Source organism: Camelus dromedarius, chromosome 3, assembly GCF_036321535.1.
Source record: "Camelus dromedarius isolate mCamDro1 chromosome 3, mCamDro1.pat, whole genome shotgun sequence".
NCBI classification, from domain to species: domain Eukaryota; kingdom Metazoa; phylum Chordata; class Mammalia; order Artiodactyla; family Camelidae; genus Camelus; species Camelus dromedarius.
This window is the reverse complement of record NC_087438.1, coordinates 16,800,964-16,806,963: the sequence shown is the minus strand read 5'-3', so window position 1 is coordinate 16,806,963 and position 6,000 is coordinate 16,800,964.

Below are 6,000 nucleotides of genomic sequence, written 5' to 3'. Positions count from 1 at the left end.
AGAGATGAAAGAAAGAGCAAGGCACACTTATGGAAATGAAAATCTGCTGTAGTTTGAGGGGTACTTCCAAACAGGAAAAGGGTAAAAAGTGAGGCTTGCTGCCAGTCAGGAGCCAAATGGAGAAAGGTATCCATGTGCTTTGTTAAGGAGTTTCCATATTAATGTAAGTGAACTCAAGTGATATTGAAGAGCTGTAAGCAGTGGAGGAAAGAAAAAAATGGGAAATACATCATTTAAAAAAGCACCTTTGAAATATATTGATAACATATTTGAAAATATAAAAAATGACATCCAGGAGAATAAATGCAGTGTGGCTTCAATTCAGATGTCATAGTGGCCTAGGATAGAGAAAGGGTCACTGGAATAGTGGAGAGTAGATGAACCAGAGAATTTTTATGAAGAAAAAAATCAATATAACACATTAGTTTATTAAATGTTTTGAATAAAGACAATACAGTAATTAAATCTGTGACAAATATGCAGAGGTTATTGACATTTATAGAAACAGAAAACTAAGATTCAGTAAAAGTATGTGGCATAGCTGATCAGTTTTGTATATACTGTGTCTATGTATACGTGGCCATCCAGGTAGCCTATTGTAAGTCATCAAATGCAGTGCACTAAAATTAAAAAAAAAAGATGTCAGGAGTATAGATGTAGATTTTATAGAGCATATCAATGGATTGGGTCACCTAGGGAGCATATATAAAATGAGAAGACACAAAGTCTAAGACAGAAGCAGGAGGAACAAAATGTGAATATGTTAACTATTAAAGATCTCTGACACCAGAGGTTTAAACTACCTTATATTTAATTGGTCTCAATACAGAAAACTACCATAGGAATTATAAAATCTATCACCAGTAGTTGATAATACACAAAATAAGGAAAATGTTATGCCAATTAAGATTTATCAGAATTAAATGTACTGTGTAGATTGCATGTCAAAATCAATGTCATTCTAAGGTACATTACAATTAATATTCAAACCAAATCATGAACCTGTGTTCATGATATCTATTCACTCAACAAAACCTGATGGCATTCACAAACATCTTGGGATGGTAATTCTTGGTTTAAATATGGTATGCCATAATTTCTTTTGTTCTGTATAAATAAAGCAATTGGAAATCAACTATAAAGTTATATATTTTAATTTATTATTTACTTTTTGCACTGTAACAATGATATATATAAAAAAACTATGCCAAACCCACTATAATATGCTGACATGCTACAAGGCATATAGAAATTCTACCATAATAAAGCCAAAATTCTGTGTTAAAATGAAAGTGACAGCACAAAAAGCCTCAGGGCAGAACTACCTCTTCCACCTGATCTATGGGAAACAAAAGGGACAAATGTACTTCAGAAAATGTGCTTATGTTCCAATACGTAGGAGTCAATAGGTAATTCCAAATTCTCTGTGATCTGGTTTCATTTGTAAAAGTACTTAAAGTCAACAGCATTGCATATATAGGAAACATGTTATTACAAACATATTCTTCATATAAATTATATTATTTATTTAACTTTTACATATTTGAGGATTTTTTTAACCTCCAAATATTTTCTTATGGTTATTACTTATTTTATATAAGTACAGATAAACCTTGAATTTTTTTATTGATGTATAAATTACGTATAGCAGAAAATAATACAACCAAAAAATATAGAATCTAATGAATTTTTACTACCTGACCTAACTCACATTAAAAATACCCAGATCAAGAAATAGAACATTAGCCACATCACAGAGTTCCCTTCCGACCATTTTATTACTCTTCTCTTAAGAGTTATACTGATTTTGAGCACTGTAAATTAGCTTAGCTTGTTTTTGAACTCTATACAAATTTAACACTACTGTTTATACACATATATGTTTGGTTTTCCCCTTAATATAGTATGAAAGAAATCCCTTTAGTTGTAGTTTATTTATTCTTATTTCACCACACTATGCCACTGTATGAGTATAACACATTGTACTCATCTGTTTTTCTGTTGACAGACATTTGCCTCATTTCCCTTTTACATCTACTATGAACAGCAAAGATAACAACTATTTTTCAGTGAAGATATAAGAGTGTTTTTATTGGAGACATCACCATGAGCTTTAAAGCACCACGTAATCACAAAGAAGTTACAGTGTTTCTTCCTCTTGAGAGATGAAGGCTTGCATTATCTTCAACAGACAGATTAAGAACCTGAGAATTAAGAGTATTAACTAACTTGTAAAGACACATGGAAAGTGTCACACAGAAGAGCAGAGTCATTATATACATAAACGGTACCCAGGGATCACAGCTATTAAGGGTTCTGGGTACTTTGAGAGGCCAGAGAATGATTAAAATGGGAAATGGTAGTTTAATTGATGCAGTGGGCAGAATTCCAAGATGGCTTTCAAGATTTCCACCCTCTGTATAATTCCCTCTCCTTGAGTGAGATGGGACCTGTGATTATGGAACATGTGAATATGATGGATAGGATTCCCATGATTATTCTATTTTATGTGGCAAAAAAGAGGGATATTTTAAAGATACTAGCAAAGGCTCTAATAGCTTGATGCTGAGTTAGTTAGAAGGAAGAGTCTCCTAAACATTAGGTCTAGGCTAGCTGAGTCCTGTCAAACAGGATCTAGAAGTCAGAGACAATTCTGCTGTTGGGAACTGCTTATGGAAAAAGTAACCTCTAGGAGTTGAGAGACTTAAACATATGTCAAGAAACTAAATTTGGCCAACAATATGAAAAAAACTTGAAAAAGGATTCTTAGATGCAAATGAAAACATTGCCTCATCAACGCCTTGATTGCTGCTGTCTGAGAATTTGAAGAGATAGTTCCCCTAAATATGCCTTGACTTCTAACACATGAAACTATGAGATAAAGTGAGTGTTTATTAGGAAGCTATTTGTCATAATTTGTTACACAGAAATAGAAAGCCACTATTAATTAAAAAAATTAGCCACTATTAATTTTGTTATAAGAAATGGTGTGGAGCTATAACAAATACCTCAAATGTGGGAGAAGCTTTGAAACTGGGCAATGGGCTCTGATAGAATTTGAGACTACATGATAGAGAAAGCGCAATTGAATTTGACATACTGTTAGCAGAAATCTGCATACTGAGGAAGCTAAAGACTCAGAAGGAATATAGGAACATGTTACTGAGGAATTAGAGAAAGTGAGATCATTGTTTTCTGCCTTGTTATGTATGTAGTGGCAGAAAACCTAGCAAAATTCTGGCCTGCAGTTATACAAAAGGGAAACATGTAAGGCATTAACTTGAATAGACCAAAGAAGATTGCCAAGCAAAATGGTGAAGGGGTTGCCTGGTTTCTCCTTACCACTTACAGTAAAATGTGAGGAAAAGGAGGAAATGGAGGGATGAATAGTTAAACATAAGGAACTGGGGTGGGATGATTTTGAAAATTCTCAGCCTTTCACAAAGGCAAAAGATGCTAAAATTTAGAAATGACTAAGGAAAGCATGGCAAAGAGAACAGGCTAAGTATGTAACTGTACAACCTTTCGCTAAAACTTCACAAAGATCAAAAGGTCAGAATACAAAGCAACCCAAAAAGTCTTCTGCAGAGATTAAGACTATGTGTCACAGAACCTCTCAAATAAACCAGAGAGTCCCTAGGAAGGACACTGTCTTTCATCCATCTCAGCAGGAGCCAAATACAGAGAAAAGATTATCTCAAAGAATGTGTAGCTGTGGCTTCTGTCTAATGAATTTAATACCTGTGAAATCCATGAGGGCTCACAGAGTTCTTGAGAAAATTTTTTCAACAGAACTACTGTTAGCTTGGACTGAAAAGGATAGAATATATAATGGAATCAGGCTATCATTCTCACTTATTTTTTTTTTTTCAGGAAGGATCATGAGAAAACTACTCAGGTATAAACATATAATGCCCTTCATGAAAAGGAATGATGACACAGAGGGTGGAACCAAGATCCCAGAAGTGGAGCCAAGTGTCATGGAGGATTATTTTCAGATCTTGAAACTTAATCAAGCAAAACATTTGCCAACATTTGCCCTGCTGGATTTCAGGACTCTTAGGATCCCACAGCACATCTGTATCTTCCTTTCTTTTTCTTTTCAAATCAAATATCTGTAACTGTTATAGACCCACCTGACCCAACATTTATATTGGGAGCGTTAGGGACCCTTAGATTTGTTCAAAATGGAGACTAATTGTGCTCCAAGACCTGTACTTAGATGACTTAGATGATGAGATTAAAGACTTTGAGATGATACTGTAATGAAATAAGAGACTTGAGAACTTCTTTTGAGAACGAATATATTTTGAAAGTGGGAGGGAAGTAAAACATGAGGTATAGAAGATGGACTGTGGTAGTCAGAATGGTAAAATGGCCCCTAAGATTAGATCTCTGTTCCCTGGAATACACTGTGCTATATAAACTGAATGTGTGTGTCTCCTCAAGTTCTTACATTAAAATGTGATGAGATAAGACACGGTGCCTTTAGGAGATGCTTAGCATTAGCTTCACCGCCTTGAATAGGATTAGTGAGTGCCCACATAAGAGTCAGGAGAGAGACTGCTTCCTCTCTCTGCTCTCTGCCACATGAGGATACAATAAGAAGTTGGTAGTCTGCAGCCCAGAATAGAGTTCTCGTGGGAACTGGCCAACCTAGCACACTGATATTGAACTTGCAATCGCCAGAACTGTAAGGAAGAAATTTCTGTAATTTATGTATCAGAAAGACTACAGTATTTTGTTACAACAACTGTACTGAGTAAGATACACTCCTGGTATAATTACATCATTTTGAGTGTGGGCAGGGCTTGTTATAAGGAGAAGGGATATTTTAAGGCCTCTAATGACATGCATTGAGTTAATCAAAAAGAAAATTAATCTTGGTGAGCCTCACTTTAATAGGTAAGCCCTAAAATAATGGCTTAGACATCAGAGAGCCTTTGATGACGGCTCTGAAGAAGCAAATAGCCATGTTGTCAACTTCATTCAGAGAGGGCTGATCTTTAAAAGCTGAAGACCTCAGAACTGCAACTTCAAGGAACTGAAGTTTACCCTCAACTTGAATGACCTTAGAAGAGATCCCCAGGCTCCAGATAAAAAGTAGCTTGCTCTTCACCTTGATTGCAGCCCTCTGAGCTCTTGTGCAGAGGACCCCAGATAAGGTATGATTGGGCTCTTGACTCACAGAAACTGTAGTATGTGTGTTTTGTTAAGACACAGAATTTGTGGTGATTTCTTATGCTACAATAGAAAACTAGTAGAGATGAGAACTGAGAAAAAAAAAGTAGAATTTAAAGTATTTGTCCAGGAGAAGACAGGAAAAGAACACTGTAGTCAAGGGAAATAATTCACATTTAATCTAAGAGGTAGGAAATTTCAGGACATTTTATAAACTGAAATTATTTCAATATGATTAGAAAAAAATTAAAAGGGAATAGTGGCAACAATATTGCTGATGTTTCAGACACTGTGCCAAATGTTTTGCATATATTAACTCATTTAATTTTCATGATAACATTATCAAGTAGGTCCTACTCTTGTCGCCATTTTGCAGATGAAGGAATTGAGGTAGAGAAAGGTTTTAAGTAACTTGCCCAAAGTTACAGGGGTAATAATTGGTATAAGCAGGATTCAAATGCAGATAGTCTATCTACTGAGAGCTATGAATGAAGCTTTTATTACAAAGATTTAAGGGACAGAGAGTTTCAGAGGATTATTCATTAACAAAAATGACTCATCTAACTCAATCCTTATAACCAGAGTCTTACATAAAATCCTAAGATTAAAAAAAGAGAACAGGATAAAAAATTTCAGACATAGTTATATAATTTAAATGCTAAAACCCTGCCAGGTACTAGTAAAACATGGATGTGAAGGCTTCCGAGCAAAGTCCAAGCTTGATGAAGACAATGCATACTTTGGAAAAGTGTCAAAGAATTAGAAGCTGGTGAAAAGCAAAACACAGAGAAAAACATTGTAGTTTCACAATGTACATAG